Source organism: Muntiacus reevesi, chromosome 4 (genome assembly GCF_963930625.1).
Source record: "Muntiacus reevesi chromosome 4, mMunRee1.1, whole genome shotgun sequence".
Classification (NCBI taxonomy): Eukaryota; Metazoa; Chordata; class Mammalia; order Artiodactyla; family Cervidae; genus Muntiacus; species Muntiacus reevesi.
The window spans coordinates 48305527-48323286 of NC_089252.1; the positions used below are offsets into that span (position 1 = coordinate 48305527).

The following is a 17760-nucleotide window of genomic DNA, read 5'->3' on the forward strand; positions in this document are numbered from 1 at the left end:
CTTTTGTGTCAATGAAAATTATAATTACTGAGTATAATAACAATGTTGTGGAAATCATGAATATTATGACTCATACATCTATAAAATTGCTATTTCAAGGTGCATGAAAGATAGAAGCTCAGAACAAAGGAGAACAAGAAAAACTTTGGAACTAGATTTCTGGTGGCAATAAAGATGTTACTGAAATTCCCTGGAGTTCCAGTGGTTAGGACTCTACACTCCCACACTGCAAGGAGCACAGATCTGATCCCTGGTCAGGGATCCTACATGCTATATGGTTTGGCCAAAAAGGAAAGAAAAAAAAAAAAAAAAAAGCAGTTACTTTAAAATTCTGGAATTTTAATTTTTCTTTCTCTATATATTCTTATTTATTTTTGAGTGTTTCACCTTAAACTGGAGTTCATGAACAAAGAAACTCTTCTGTTATTTTCATATATTTTATTTTTCTGCTTCTAAGATTCTGTCCTCCATCTGTTTTCATGGCTTTATTACAATTTTAATGAACTTTTCAGTCAATCCCCTGATCATCTTGACCCATTAGGCATTTTTCTTCTAAAGGTTTTAGACAAAAGTTCCATTTCATTTATCTTCCCATAAAATTTAGTGTTCTTTCCATTGTAGGTGGCATTTTGTACTTGACTTGGCAAAAAAGGAATTTATTGGCTCATCTTAATTGAAAGTGTAGGGCTAGATCAAGTTTCAGGCACAGCTGAAGTAAATGGCAAAGAGATGTCATAACTGGTTTCTCACCATCTTTGTTTTCTGCCAAGTGTTGCATTTACCCCTGTGCTTACTCTCTCAGTCTGACTCTTTGTGACCCCATGGACTGTCGTAGCCTGCCAGACCCCTCTGTCCATGAGGATTCTCCAGGCAAGAATACTGGAGTGGGTTCCACGCCCTCCTCCAGGGGATCTTCCCAATCCAGGGATCTAACCCCAGGTCTTCCGCATTGCGGGCAGATTCTTTACCATCTGAGCCACCAGGGAAGCCCTTAATTCTAGGCAAGGGAGTAGCAAGAGTTTGGGTTCTAAATCTCCTCTAGTTTTAAGACAGTGGGAACGAGTGATGCTCCTTCCCTAGAAGTCCCACAGATGGATCTCATTGGCTCTCAGTGGTTTTGTGCCCACCCATAAATCAATCGCCATGACCTTGATTTACTTGATTGGGATGAAGAGGGACGGTAGGCACCACCTGGCCTCAAGGGTGTAAACTGCTCCACCCGAGTCTGATGGACTGCCAATGAGGGTGAATTGGCATTAATCTTTGTAGAAACCCATCTACTGAACTGTCAGGAGCCGTCGACCTTGGTGACCGCTTCTTCTCTAAATCATCGGTTTCTTTGACTTTTGTGATGCTTCAGTCTCCTGGTCCCTCTTTTATCTTGCCACTCTCTCTCTGGCTGTTAAATGTTCAAGCTTCTTAAGGGTGGGTCCTAGGCACTCTTCTAACTGGCTTCTATTTGAGGTGATTTCATTCATAGGCAATGCTTCAATGACCACCCAAAACCTGAGGATTTGACATTTCCTCTGAAACCCAGAGGAAAGTTTGCACCGGCTTCTTTGTCCAACTGCCCACTGAATTTTCTATTTGATTTCTCTTAAGGTCATTTCAGACCACAATGTTCAAAACCACATCCCCTGTCCCCCAAATAAACATGTCCTGAGCATGGTGTTTTCTGTTGTGATGAACTGAATCTATCTGGTTGAGCAAGTCAGAAATCTTTAACAAGGACCTCAACCTCTCTCCTGGTTGCTTAGCGGATCTATGAACAAATCCTACAAGTTTTGCTTCCTCACTATCTCGCAAATCCTTCCATTTCTCACCATCTTTATTGCCACCTCCTGAGCCCAAGCCATTATCTTCAATCATCTAATTACTATACATTTTCTCAACTCACAATGTGTTTCTGCCTCTTTTCAGTCTGTTTTTGTTTTGCCTTTACAGTGCATTTCTTCAAAGTGCAAATTCAGTGACTTTCCATTGTCTTAAGATACAGAACAAAATCCCTACTCTGGTCTACAAACCTTGGCTGGTACGCCTCCTTCCTAGCTCCTCATCACCGTGACTCTCCAAACTCCCCTCTTGCCATGCCATTATAGCAGCATTCTTTTACTTTCTTGACACATCATGGTAGACACAGAAAAGGCCCTCCAGAGATGTTCACAGCTTACTCACCAAGACATCTGAATGTGACTTTATATGGAAAAGGAACTTTGTAGATGTGATCAAGTTAGGGGTCTTGAGATAGGAAAATCATCCTCTATTATCCAGGTAGTCCCAGGATAATCAGAAGGGTCCTTATAAGAGCAAAGCAGGAGAACTGAAGGCAGGGAAGGACGTGTGATGGTGGAAGCAGAGGTCAGAGTGGCATGAGGAGGGGACTGTGCATCAAGGAACACCAGTGGGGACTTCCCTGATGGTCCAGTGGTCAAGACTCTGTGCTTGCAATACAGGGGTCACGGGTTCTATCCCTGGTCGGGAAACTAAGATCCCACATGCCCGGCAGTACAGCCAAAAAATAAATATAATTACAATAAGAATAAGGAAATAATTTTTTAAAAAGGAACACAGGTAGTCTTTGGTAACTGGAGGAGGCAGAAGACAACCCTTCCTCTAGTAGGCAGACAACCTTATTGACACCTCAATTTTAAGGCTTCAGAACTGTAAAATAAGAAATTTGATTCAAGTGATTGGAATGGTGATAATTTGTTACAGTACCAAGAATAAATGGATACACACATCCCTGAGCTGAAAAATCTTCGATTTGTCCTTCCAGATTATTCTCCACCGTTCTTTGTTCTGCTCTGTGCCCCGAGGCTGACCTGCTCTGCCTCAATGAGATCTCTTAACTTCCGCTGTGGCTGGGCTTAGCCAATGGGAGATACCCCCAGGAGGCTGGAGGGCAGAAGGAATGTGAAGTTGGGCCATATATCTCCCTTCCTGCCACCCTGTCGGGTCTCTGTGGGCTGGTTGCACCCCTTTCTACTGAAGATCACAGCTCCTGTTACATGGCCCTACGTGTCTGCCTACTCCAGATTCCAATAACTGCCTCATTCTCTTGTGCCTTTACGCTGGGGTGGTGGTTGCTAACAGTTCCCTGCAAGTGGCTGCACCATTCTGTACTATCTTCCCTATACCCTGGCCTCATCTTGTAAACACTCCTTAAATTTCCTGGTTCAGAGGCTGTGTCTTTCCCCACAGGAGGCTGACTAAAACAGGCCTTATTATCTTCTGCTCTGCCTCAGGGCCTTGGTACATGCTTCTGTCTTTGTCAGGAAATCCTTTCTTCCTATCTGTGACCTCTTCCTGGATTAATCTTTAGAGTCTTAAACAGTACTTCCCTTAGAGAAAGTCAGATATTACACCATCACCTAGCACTATATATCTATAGTTCTTATCACTTACAGTTGCTTATGAGTTCTTTTGATTACTGTTTCTCTTTCCTTCTGGAGTCACATTATCCTATATGGTGGCCACTAGCTACATGTGATTATGGAGCATTAGGAAGTGGCTAGCTTCACTGACTAATTGAATTTTAATGATTAACTTTGATTAAATTTTCGGATGGTAAAGAATCTGCCTGCAATAAAGGAGACCCTAGTTTGATCCACGAGTATGGGAGATACCCTGGAGAAGACAAAGGCAACCCATTCCAGTATCCTTGCCTAGAGAATTTCATGGACAGACCATAGGGTTGCAAATAGCTGGACACAACTGAGCTACTAACACTTTGATTAATTTAGATTTAGGAACTATTAATAAAGTTAATTAATCAGAGAGCTTTTAAGAATATTTATAAAATCTTAAGGCATGGAAACCTACTTTATTAATGAATATTTATGAAATATAAATAGAGGTACGATTTTTCCTGACAAAAATTTAGTGTCTGAATAGAGATGGGCCATAAAAAAAAAAGAACAACACTAGATTTCAAAGACTTAGTACAAAACAATGTAAAATATATAATTAATAATTTTAAATATTGATTACATATTGAAATGGTAATATTGGGATCTGATGAATCAAATTAAATATATTATCAGAATCAGTGTCACTTGTCTCTTATTACCTTTTCTAAACATGGAAACTAAAAAATTTGGAATTCCATGTGCAACTCACATTGCTATTTCTCTTGGTAAGTGCTTCTCCAGGCTAGAGAGCATAAAGTTCAAGAGGGCAGTTTTCTCACCCTTGTTTCTCTTTGCATCCTGCCTGATGCTTCTTAGATGATGCTCCTCAAATATTTAATGCATGAGTGAACAAATGGAAATGTGTTCTTAGGCTAACAGTGCAGAGTAGCCTTAGGGAGCATCTTACCTTGAGTAGCAACAGATTTCTGGTCTGCATCCCTATGTAACTTAAGAGTCAAAGTTTTAGGGACAATGCTGGTAAGACCTTTACATGTTTTGTCTTCTGGGAGTTAAGATCCTACAGCTTGATAAGGATAGCTGTTGCAAAATAGACCTTATCTAGTGATGAGATGGTGTGTATATTAGTAGCAGTGGAACAAACTTTGCTGCACTTGACAGGAAGCCAAGTTTTAAGGTGGTTTTGAGAGAGATGAGAGTGAGCTGTACTAAAGTCTCCTGGCGCTCATATTCAAAAGTAAACCAGGGACTTCCCTGGTGGTCCAGTGGTTAAGAATCTGCCTGCCAGTGCCGGGAACATAGGTTCGATCCCTGGTCCAGGAAGATCCCATGTGCTTATGGAGCAACTAAGCCCGTGCACTTCAACTATGGAAATCCACGCTCTGGAGCCTGGCCTCTGCAACAAGAGAAATCACGAAAATAAGCCTGAGCACAGCAACTAGAGAGTAGCCCCTGGTTGCTACATCTTTGTTGCCCATGCATGGCAGCGAAGACCCTGCAGAGCCTAAATAAATAAATTAATTAATTAAAAAAAGAATAAATCAGGGCTGCTCCCTGCGAGCCATGCTCCCTTTCCCACAGTGGCCGTGTTTCCTTTTTTTATTTCCTTTAGGCTCTGGTTTCTCCCAGCCTAATCTCATAGGGTATCTTACCAAGAGCCTGCTTCCAACCAGGGCTGCTTATTTTGTGGACAGTAGACTTTTACTTCTCTGAATGGACTCTTCAAAAGGAGATGTGGCAACTTGCTGCGGTGAGAAATAGGCCATTTGATTTTTGTTGGAAGGACATCAATCATATTAATCAGACCTCTGCACTGTGGGTCACACATCTCCATCTTTTCAGCCCCAAGCACCTCTTTTCAACTGGAAAAATGTCACCCTGCCAGGCAAGCTGGTCTCTGATGTTGAGTCCTTTTATCTTTGAGAAGGTAGACACAGGCAAGATAGCAACTTCATGACTTTATGATTAAGGTCCCTTGAATGTTCACTCTGCCTGTCTGGGTATTTTGTAAGTTCTGAGTCATAGGGGGGTTTGAAAGGGGACTTCCCTTGCTGGTCCAGCCCTGCTGCTCTGCCATCTCCCTGCATTTTTCGCAGATCTCACACAAGCTGAATTCAGCAGCTTATTTTCATTCATTCCGTCTTTACGCTTCCTTCAGAGCAATGACCTACTTAAGTTAAAGGGAAATACAAACCTCCAAGGAGATTTGCTGACAGCTGTTTTCCTGGGTAGAATTAGGTTGGGCATGTGTCTGAGAGAAGCTTATGAACTCTAAGAATCATCTTGGCTGAGAATGGAAGTGGAAAAGAAGGAATTGAAGGTTTTAAAGAAAAATGTTAGACACAAGTACTCCTGAGGAGGTGATGGGAGACTGGCAAAGGCAGGGAGGTTTGGGTAAGAGTTTCTCAAGGACAGGTCTAAGCTGGAGTTTCCACGTTCTCTTTAGTTCCCTCTCTCAGTTTCTTGCTCAGAAGCTCTATCTACTCCTCAAGTCATAGAGCTTCAGTGTCCAGACAGCAGATAGAGCCAAGTCAGTATTAGAAATAAAACACACTTTTGGAAGGCAGTAAATCATAGGGCAGTTTGGAAGGTAATTTAAAGACAAAAGATCACAGTGGAAACAGCTTTGGATCGAGAGTGGGAACACTTAAATTTTTACCATGAATTTGCCAGGAACTGGCTGTGTATGTTAAACACGTCATTTTGACTCTAAGCCTCAGTTTTCTCATCTGTAAAATCTGTGGTTCAGACTACATCATGATTAAGATGCCTTCAGTTATTAAATTCCTTGAAGCATATAAAATGATTTACCTACTGGCTCACTAGCTGATAATCACTTTCACTTAGTAAAGTTGTTAAAAAGTAGACTGACTTATGTTTTATCCTTTTTCTTTCTTTCGATGGAGGTAGTTGAAGGATGGCCGAAAGATCGAAGATCCACATAAGCCCCAAACTGGACAACGGGCTCTGATTCATGGATGGCTGATAGGGTGTGGACTTATGGTGCCCTCTGGTATGAATCTTCAGCCTCATCATTCCAAGCATCCGGTCCCATGAGCTAATCCTTTTCTCATCTGTTTGGTGCATGAGAGAACCAACCAACAGCCCAGAATCTCCTGGTTGAAACCTACGGTGCAGTTTGCATGTTGTTTTCATTCAACTGTAACCGCATGAGTAGAGTAATCTCTGTATAATATTTGATGTTAAATTCCACACCATACCATCTGGTGTATATTAGATCAGCTGGCAAAACTGGTTATAGAAGATCAAAGTAGTCTTAGGTCAGTTTATAAGCTTAAAATTAAGTGTTACAGAATTTAGCTTTAAAAGAGACTGGAATCCACCTACTCTAATACTCACACTTTAGAGATAAAGTGAAGGGGCAATGACTTGCCCAAGGTTACAAGTGAATAGCATAAAATCAGGACTTGATTCTCAAGTCTGTATTCTTTCTACTATAATCTATTGCTTACATAAGAACCTGAGTATATGTTAAATGCAATTAATCTTTTGTAAGATGAGTATTTTTAAGCACATTTTTGTTAATTTTAAATATGCAGTGCAGGCACTACAAAATTTAAAAGACACAGAGGGTTTACAATGAGAATTCAGTCTCCCATCCATTACCATCTCTAACCACTTAGTCGTTTTCCTCTTTGATCAACCTGGAGTTTATTTTAGTATAAGGTGTGTGGTAGGGATCTAACTATTTTCTTTCAGATTATGATCCAGTTATCTTAATGCTGATAAGGTGTGTTTCCCTTATTTGTGCTTATGTTTTGGAATTTTCATGTTTGTTCTTGCTTGTTTTTTTTGCTTGTGTATGAACTTGAGAATCAGCTTGCACACTAAAAAAAAAAAATACTGCTTTTTAAAAAATGGGATCCTATTAAATTTATAGATTGATTGAAGGGAGGTTTGATAGAGTTATAAAGTCTGCTGCAGAGCTTCAAGACATATTTTCCTCTCTGATAAAAAGAAACGTGATAAAAGATACTTTTCCTTCTGCCTTTTGAGGTGGTTCTGTGAGGGTGTGGTGGTCACACCTCTAAATATCACATATTACCTCACAGTTTATACTCAAATAGGTTCCAGTTATACTGGCCTCCTTGCTATTTCTTCAACTCAGCTAGCATGTTCTCTCTGTGTGGAACATGTCCTTAGTTCAGATATCTGCATGGCTCACTCACCTCCCTTGGGTGTTTATGCAAACGTCAACACCTCACTGAGCCTACCCCTTGACTACTCCATTTAAAATCACTGTTGCCTACATCCCCAGCTCTTCCAACTTTCCATTTCACTTATCTAATATCCTAGGTAATTTTTGTGTATGCACAGTTGATCAGTCGTGTCTGATTCTTTGCAACCCCATGGACTGTAGCCCACCAGGCTTCTCTGTCCATGGAGAAGAATTTCTAGGCAAGAATTATGGAGTGGGTTGCCATCTCCCTTTTCCAGGGGATCTTCCTGACCCAAGGACTGATCCCAAGTCTCCTGCGTCTCCTGCATTGGCAAGTGGATTATTTACCACTATGCCACCTGGAAAGTCCTTAATTTACTTAATCATTATGCTTATTATTTATTGTCTGTCTTCATTACTAAAATGTAAGCCTCAAGAGGGCAGAGATTTTTGCCCGTTATATTCACTGCCATATTCCAAATGCCTAAAACTGTGCCTGGCATATAGCAAGTGTTCAATAAATATTAATTAAAGTAAAGAAAGTATCTATCTAGTAAGTGATTTTATTAAGACTAGACATTGCATTTTTTCAGTATGAAATATTTTTTTCAGCACCTATGGAAATAATCATAAGACTCTTTTCTCTTTTCATTCCCAGACTTGGTAAATTATATATTATATTTTGTAATAGTAGACTATCTTTGCATTCCTGAAATCAGTCCCACTTAGTCTTGGAGACCCAGGGATCAAACCCAAGTCTCCTGCTTGGCAGGCGGATTTTTTACCACTGTGCCGCTATGTTTTGAAGAATAACTGAGTTAATAAAGACATGCTAAGTGCCCATTTGAATGCAGAGTTCCAAAGAATAGCAAGAAAAGATAAGAAAACCTTCATCAGTGATCAATGCAAAGAAATAGAGGAAAACAATAGAATGGGAAAGACTTGAGATCTCTTCAAGAAAATTAGAGATACCAAGGGAACATTTTATGCAAAGATGGGCACAATAAAGGACAAAAATCGTATGGACCTAACAGAAGCAGAAGATATTAAGAAGAGGTGGCAAGAATACAGAGAAGAACTATACCAAAAAATCTTCATGACCCAGATAACCATGATGGTGTGATCACTCACCTAGAGCCCGACATCGTGGAATGTGAAGTCAAGAGGGCCTTAGGAAGCATCACTATGAACAAAGTTAGCAGAGGTGATGAAATTCCAGTTGAGCTATTTCAGATCCTACAAGATGATGCTGTGAAAGTGCTGCACTCAATATGCCAGCAAATTTGGAAAACTCAGCAGTGGCCACAGGACTGGAAAAGGTCAGTTTTCATTCCAATCCCAAAGAAAGGCAATGCCAAAGAATGCTCAAACTACCTCACAATTGTACCCATCTCACACGCTAGTGAAGTAATGCTCAAAATCCTCCAAGCCAGGCTTCAACAGTACATGAACCATGAGCTTCCAGATGTTCAAGCTGGATTTAGAAAATGCAGAGGAACTAGAGATCAAATTGCCAACATCTGCTGGATCATCAAAAAAGCAAGAGAGTTCCAGAAAAACATATATTTCTGCTTTATTGACTATGCCAAAGCCTTTGACTGTGTGGATCACAACAAACTATGGAAAATTCTTGAAGAGATGGGAATACCAGACCACCTGACCTGCCTCCAGAGAAAGCTGTATGCAGGTCAAAAAGAAACAGTTATAATTGGACATGAAACAACAGACTGGTTGCAAATTGGGAAAGGAGTACATCAAGGTTGTATATTGTCACCCTGCTTATTTAACTTATATGCAGAGTACATCATGAGAAACACTGGGCTGGAAGAAGCACAAGCTGGAATCAAGATTGCTGGGAGAAATATCAATAACCTCAGATATGCAGATGACATCACTTTTATGGCAGAAAGCGAAGAACTAAAGAGCCTCTTGATGAAAGTGAAAGAAGAGAGTGAAAAAGTTGGCTTAAAGCTCAACGTTCAGAAAACTAAGATCATGGCATCCGTTCCCATCACTTCATGGCAAATAGATGGAGAAACAGTGGAAACTGTCAGACTTTATTTTCTTGGGCTCCAAAATCACTGCAGATGGTGACTACAGCCATGAAATTAAAAGGTACTTGCTCTTTGGAAGAAAAGCTATGACCAACCTAGACAGCATATTAAAAAGCAGAGACATTACTTTGCCAACAAAGATCTGTCTAGTCAAAGTTATGGTTTTTGCAGTAGTCATGTGTGGATGAGAGAGTTGGACTATAAAGAAAGCTGAGCACCGAAGAATTGATGCTTTTGAATTGCAGTGTTGGAAAAGACTCTTGAGAGTCCCTTGGACTGCAAGGAGATCCAACCGGTCAATTTTAAAGGAAATGAGTCCTGAATATTCATTGGAAAGACTGACGTTGAAACTGAAGCTCCAGTACTTTGACCACCTGATGCGAAGAGATGACTCGGAAAAAACCCTGATGCTGGGAAAGATTGAAGGCAGAAGGCAAAGGGGATGACAGAGGATGAGATGGTTGGATGGCATCATTGACTCAATGGACTTGAGTTTGAGCAAGCTCTGGGAGATGGTGAAGGACAGGGAAGCCTGGTGTGGTGCTGTCCATGGGGTCGCAAAGAGTCAGACACGACTGAGAAACTAGATAGCAACAACAACAGCAGGAACATGTTACTATCTTTACTATGACTTTATACCACATATTCTGTGCCTGGCTTTGTAGAAACCATGATGAGTATCACACCAATGATAAGTTTTATTCCTTAAGTTATTGATGGTCTGTTTGGAGCATCAGAGAAACAAATATACAGTTCTATCTGTGTGCTAGGAATGTGGATGGAGGTGTGCATGGGGCCACAGGCAGTTCAGGGGAGCACAGTGTTGGTTCTGAGAACCCTGAGTGATCGGGGCCAGGAAAATCCATGGATCCCCCATGAAGGCAGAGGGAATGACCCGTGGGGAGGTGGGAAACTGAGACACTGTATATTCCAGAACCGTTTGCCGAAGTGTGAGGCATGAACTGATGTGAGATGAGGGAGATAAGGCTGGGTCTGGATGTTGGAGGCCTTTGTTGTCCAGAATAAGAGTTGATCTGATCTGTACCTTTCTTAAAGTTAAGAACCCCACTTCCCCAAGATTTAAAACCTTTTGAGGTATTCTAGAATGGGAAGCCACATAGTGAAACCAACACATACACGCATGAATGAGTGAGTAAACAAATGCCTTAAAAATCTTACTTTAATGGGAGAATGATGAATTGACCTGAATTTCCTGTAGAGTGGTGGCTCTCAGCTGGATGATTCTGCCCTCCCTGGGGACATTTCTCAGTGTCAGGAGACATGCTTGGTTGTTGCAATCAGGGTGGGAAGTGCTACTGGCACATTGCGAGTGGAAGCCAGGGATGTTGCTAAAAGTTCAAGGACATACACAGGACAGTCCCCAGTGATACAAAACCATCAGGTCTAAAGTGTCAATAATGCTGATACTGAGAAACCTTGCTTAAAACCTGAGAAATAAGGCTAGAGGAGAAGGAGGTTCTGAGCACCTTCATGCATATCTTTAATAACATGACAAGTATTTTGGAACTCATTGCACAGGCCGTTAGGAAGCTAATGAAGGTTTTTGAGTAGAGAGCTATGGTGAAGGTTGTGTTCCGGAGGATTAATGTCTGTGTGGAGGGAACTGAAGGATTTCAGGACGTTGCGCAGCCAAATAGGCCCCTTTGGTGTATTGATTATTTTGAACTGAAGGTACTTGAAAAACGTCAAATGAAGGGAGAGGTTTGCTCTGAACTCCTCTTATCTACCTCAAGACAGATCTTCCAAGAGGAACTCAATAGTGATAGATCCCCTGTGGGGAGTTTTGTCCTCCAGGGAGGATTGAGTCATTGCAAGAGAGGAAATAAGAAGTTGACACCACACCTAGACAAACTTTATCACAAACTAGCATACTTCCCATCAAACTTCATAGCAAATAGAAGGGGAAGAAGTAGAAACAGTGAGAGATTTCCTTTTCTTTGGCTCCAAAATCACTGCAGACAGTGACCGCAGCCGTGAAATTAAAAGACACTTGCTCCTTGGAAGAAAAGCTATGACAAACTTAGACAGCATACTAAAAAGCAGAGACACTATTTGCCAACAAAGGTCTGTCTAGTCAAAGCTATGGTCTTTCCAGTAGTCATGTACAGATGTGAGCATTGGACCATAAAGAAGGCTGAGCACCGAAGAATTGATGCTTTTGAGTTGCAGTGCTGGAGGAGACTATTGAGAGCCCCTTGGACTGCAAGGAGAGCAAACCAGTCAATCCTAAAGGAAATTAACCTTGAATATTCATTGGAAGGACTGATGCTGAAGCTGAAGCTCCATTTCTTTGACCATCTGATGTGAAGAGCCAATTCATTACAGAAGACCCTGATGCTGGGAAAGATTGAGGGCAGGAGGAGAAGGGGATGGCAGAGGATGAGATGGTTGGATGGCATCATTGACTCAGTGGGCATGAGTTTGAGCCAACTCTGGGAGATAGTGAAGGATAGAGAAGCCTGGTGTGCTGCAGTCCATGGGGTCACAAAGAATTGGACATGACTTAGCAACTGAACAAAGAATGATCATACCTCTCATCTATTCTTCGAAGGGCCCATTTATCTTTCTTAAACATCATTTACTCTCTTTCAAATTGCCTGCATTCTCCCTCCCCTTTTGCTATTAAGGTGATATAAAGCTCTTAAATCTCACTGATTCTTTGAATATTCACTCTCCCCCTCCCCGTGATGTCTTCATGCACATAATATTAAGAATTAATATATTTGTATCTTTTTCTCCTGTTAGTCTGCGTGTTGTCAGTTTATTTCGTAGATTTCCCTAATGAAACTAGCAGGATCGAGGGAAAGTCTTTCCTCCCATACAGGACACCAGAGGGTAGGAGGGATCGGAGGCAGAGAATTGTGTAGGAGGTTATTGTGATGGTTAAAACTCTAATGGTAAACCCAAGTGCTTGGGAGAAAATGGAGAGGAAAATAATAAAAATTGATGGACATTAAAAAAACTTGGAGAGGAAAATAGTGTGGGAGAAGAGAATGTGCTTTTTTTAAAGAAAGCATTCATTTTAGGTTAACAGTACAATTCATGCAGAAATATCTCCTATGCAGACAGCTGTGTCAACTGAAAAAAAAACAGAACAAAACAAAACTCCACACCCTAAACCTGAGAATTAGGCTTTAAAAAAACATTTATTTATTTATTTTTGGCTGCATTGGGTCTTCATTGCTGTGCTTGGGCTTTCTCTAGTTGTAGTGAGCAGAGATGCTCTCCAGTTGGCGCGCCTGGGCTTCTCACTGCTGTGGCTTCTCTTGTTGCGGAGCACAGGCTCTGGGCTAGTAGTTGGCGTGTATGCGCTTAGTTGCCCCGCAGTATATGGGAGCTTGCTGGACCGAGGATCGAACTCATGCCCCTTGCTTTGGCAGGCAGATGATTCTCAACCTCTGGACGACCAGGGTAGTCCGGGAATTGTGTTTTATTTGAAGGACTTTCTGAAGACTTAAGCCCAGGTGGCCATCTCTCCCCTAGCTCTGAGGGACTGCTCCAAAGAGTAAGGGAGAAATCAGGATATATAGGAATTTTTGCAACAAAAACCAGGTAGTTGGAACATTGAAAGATTACTGTTAATGAAAGAAAAGCCAGACATTTCAAGTCAATGACTTTAGCACTTTCTTACGTACGTGAAGATGCAAGCGTCTGGGTTCTCTGAGATTATTCCTCTGATAGGCACCTGGACTATCTGGGCCATTCTGTTTTTGGTATTCTGTTTTGTCCGTCCTGAATCTCCTGGGGGTTTCACAGTGGTGGGGGAGGGCTGAGGTTACAGTGGCTGAGGGTTTGATGTCAGCAGCCTCTTTTGTTTCTAGATATGGCAGGTGACATTTTCATCTTCTGATATGTGCTTAGGAAAGAAGGTTATAGGAGTCATCAGGCTAGAAGTGACCAGCAAAATAGCAGCAGGCTAATTCTTTGGGCAGAAAGGGGTGGCAAGAGAAAAACAGTAGACTAAGAACTGAAGGCAATTCATGTCATGATATCTCTTCTCTTGTTCTGTTTTACTTTTTCCTTAAAGCTCCCATTTCTCAACAGTGTTGTAAATAGGAAGAATGGAGACAGGTGCTATTTCCAGCTAGCCTGACTCTGTTGGTATTCAAGATCCTTAAGTGACTGTTCATGACATTGATTAGCCAGGTGTTTCCTGAAGGTTGACTCCCGTCTGAGGATTTATCACTGAAAATTAGCCTGCTCATCAATGTTTCTAGTTACTTTGGTCCTCCTCCAGGCTAGATGGTAGATTTGTAATCACAAACGGAACATGGCCTGGATCCTTTCCTTTCCCACTGTGTGTACCTGCATGCCTGAGGTGTTGGCATTCTGTAGATTATATATATATATTTTACTTTATAAGTCCGGTTACATTGTAGTTTATTTAAACTAAGAGACAAAGGTCATAATGTTTTCATGCAATACTTACTTCGTTTTTTAAATAACAATTATTGTAACAAATAACAGACATCATTAAGGAATGCTGCAATTGTGATCCATACAAAACATCAACATTTTGGGTTGTACAATTTAAAGAAATGTACAACATTTGGGTTGTACAATTTAAAGAAATGTCCTGAACACTTTTGGAAATACTGTAATAGCCAATACATAGAGGCATGCTTTAGGTGGCCACAGGAATGCCGTTTAGAAAATAAAGAAAAAAAAATCACACTGGAACTACTTCATTTCTTCAAAACCACTGAGCAAGAAAAGTAACATTGAACTTCCATACTGACTTTACATTATGTCTATACAGTACCTTGACTTAAATCCAAGAGTAAAAGTTAAGACTCTCCTCTATTTTTCGTAAACAACTGCATGATAAACTTAGATGATTTTTTCCCCTAGATTTTACCTGGGAGTGGCCTTTTAAATTTTTTCTTTAAAAGAGAGCAGGTTTGGCACTTTTATACTGATGTCACCAGTGTCAATATTTCTTGGGATCTCAGGAAGATTCACATTCTTTACAGCTAATACATCACGGGCTGGAGCTCCCGCTAAGCCAGCCTCAGATTGCTCCAGTTTATTTTGTGCATCAATTTGTGTAACAATATCATTCATGTTGGTCTCCAATGCCATTCCCCCATCACCATTTCTGCAAGAATATTGTGAACCTTGTCTACATGGAAAATTAAATCCAGTTCACAGACGTTTTCAAAACACTTGTCTAATGTTTCCACAAATACTTGAATTAGATCTAAAATACCAAGTTTACTTTCTGAAGAATCCACACAGAAGACAAAATATATTGTTGCATAATGTCTATAAATCAGTTTGTTGTCAGATCCTCCGATTAATAATCCTCCTTCTAGGAAGTTACAAACATTTTCATCTCTCTTAGATACCAAATGGAATGTCTCCCTAGTGATTTGCTGTTGTGTATCTTCACTCTGCGATTCTGAGTCAGGGTTGGGCTGGATTCTCCCCACCCCTACTCCGGCACCTCTCTAGAGGTGCTCTGTAGATTGTATTTTAAAAAATCTCTTATTTGGCCATGTCCCATGGCTTGGAGGACCTTAGTTCCCTGACCAGGGATTGAACCCCCCACTTAGACAGTGAAATCATGGCGTCTTAACTACTGGACCATCAGGGAATTCTTTTGAACCTTGGTTACTGCTTCCCTGTTGTGTCTCCTGTGTCTCACCAGTATATTTCTCTCCCACAGAGCATATTATTAACCACAGAATTCTACAGTCTCTGCAAATCGACAACTTGATCTGGGTGGATAGCAATGCAAGGAAGAAGGAAAGGGTATTAAGGAAAATAAAAGACAAATGTATTTGGTTAAAAAAAGAGTGAGTGAGTGAATGCTAGTCTCTCAGTCGTGTCTGACTCTATGTAACACCACGGACTGTAGCCTTCCAGGCTCTTCTATCCATGGACTTCTCCAGGCAAGAATACTGGAGTGGATTGCCATTTCCTTCATAAAAAAAGAGCGAAGCCATTAAGATGACTTTATAGTCAAGAATTACACAGACCCTTAAGAAGGAAGGAAATCCCACCATTTGTGATAGCATGGATGGCCCTGGGGGATGTTACGCTAAGTGAAATAAGCCAACACAGAAAGACAAATATGTATGATCTCACTTATAGGCGGAATATGACGTAGTTAAACTCACAGAAGCAGAGAGCAGAGCGGTAACCACCAGAGGCTCGGTGCAGGGGGAAACGGAGGTGATGGTCAAAGCGTACAACGTGTCACTATTTTAATGGCTGTTACTTATTTACTCAAACTTTAGTTTTCTTTTTTTAAAAAAATTCTTTCTCTGTGAGAAACCAGGCTGCAGTGAACAACTTTCTGTGTAGATCATTTTACACATATGTAACAAGTACCACTAGAGAATACATTCCTAAAAACTGAATTGCTGGGTCCAAGGGTGTGTGCGTTTGTAGTTTTGATAGACAGTGCAAACAACCTTCCATAGAGATATACTCAGATTAACCTCCCACAATGTACAGGGTTGTTCTCATGCTTAAACTTATTTTTTTGTCCTTCTGATAGAGAAATCATAGCTTCTTGAACTTTTCTTTTTACAACGTGACCAAACATCTTTTCATATGTTCAAGAGACATCTTAAAAATTAGCATTCTTGGATTTCCCTGGTGGTTCAGTGGCTAAGACTCCGAGTTCCCAATGCAGGGGGCTCAGGTTTGATTCCTGGTGGGGGAACAAGTTCCCACAGGCCACAACAAAGAGTTCGCATGCCACAACTAAAAATCCTGCATGCCACAACAAAGATCCTGCTTGCCACAACTAAGGCCCGGTGCAGCCAAATAAATTAATTAATTAAAAAAAAAACTTTGTAAAAATATTCACATTCTTAAAGCTCCTTAGTCTTGTGAATCCTTGGCAAGGTTCAGCTTGTCCATAGGTCAGCTGAGTCAGTAGCTTCCGCTTATTGGGCTGGACCCCAGCTTTCCTTCCTCTTGGTGATGTTTACTGAACCGACGGGCCACACGTTCCCTCTCCTTGTGGCTCTGAAGGAGCTCCCCCTGCACAGAGGGTATCTTGGCCTCCCCTGGCCTTTCTACCATCCTCTGCTGATGCAGTCCCTTCTCACTCACTAGCATCACCTGCCTCAGACGGCCGATCTGTGGACGCCACAGTCGCAGCCCTGGCCTCTCCTGCACTGACCCAACCTTTACCTCTGACTTTCTAGGCTGCCTGTTGTCATCCAGGCCCATCTGGAGTCCATGCTTTCCTAGCCTGACTCTGGTCACCTACCCTCAATGCAGCTGATGCTCAGAATAACTCCCCGTAGTGATGACCTCTATCCCTTCTTTGGGATTGTGCTATATCTACCCAGGACTGTTGTCTTGGTCAGTTGCTGCTATAACAAAATACCATAGACCAGGTAGCTTATAAATGACCTAAGTTTATTTCTCACAATTCTAGAAGCTGGAAAATCCAAGATCAGGCACTGACTGACTGGGTGTCTGTCAAGGGCCCATTTCCTGGTTCAGAGATGGCTGTCTTTCCCCTGAGTCCTCACGGGGAAGAAAGGGTAAAGGAGCTCTCTGAAGTCTCTTTTCGAGCCCATGGACTATAGTCCGCCAGGCTCCTCTGTCCATGGGATTCTCCAGGCAAGAATACTGGAGTGGGTTGCCGTTCCCTTCTCCAGGGGATCTTCTCAATCCAGGGATCAAACCCTGGTCTCCTGCATTGCAGGCAGATTCTTACTGTCTGAGCCACCAGTGCCCCTTATGAAAACACTAATCCCAATTATGAGGGCTCCATCCTTATTACCTGTTTTTCTCCAAAGGCTCCACCTCCTAACACCAGCTCATTGGAGATTAAGTTTCAACATATGAATTTTGGCGGTAGACAGGGTGGGGGTGGACACACATATTTAGTCCATAGCAATTGTGCTGTATGTTAAGTGATTTGCAGGAATTCTCTCTTTAAGTGTGTGTGTGTGTGTGTGTGTGTGTGTGATCAGTCCTATCTGACTCTTTGCGACCCAAGGACTGTAGCACTCTAGGCTCCTCTGTCCATGAAATTCTCCAGGCAAGAATTCTGGAATGAGTTTGCCATTCCCTTCTCCAGAGGATCTTCCTGACCCAGGCATCGAACCCACATTTCCTGCATTACAAGCGGATTCTGTATCCCCTGAGCTACCGGGAAGCCCCCTTT

At 41.6% G+C, this 17760-nt stretch overlaps 1 pseudogene; it reads right to left on the reverse strand.

Moving 5' to 3' along the window:
* Window positions 1–14495: 14495 nt before the first annotated feature.
* On the reverse strand, window positions 14496–16661 carry LOC136167401 (AP-3 complex subunit sigma-1-like; annotated as a pseudogene).
* Between the last annotated feature and the right edge of the window lie 1099 nt (window positions 16662–17760).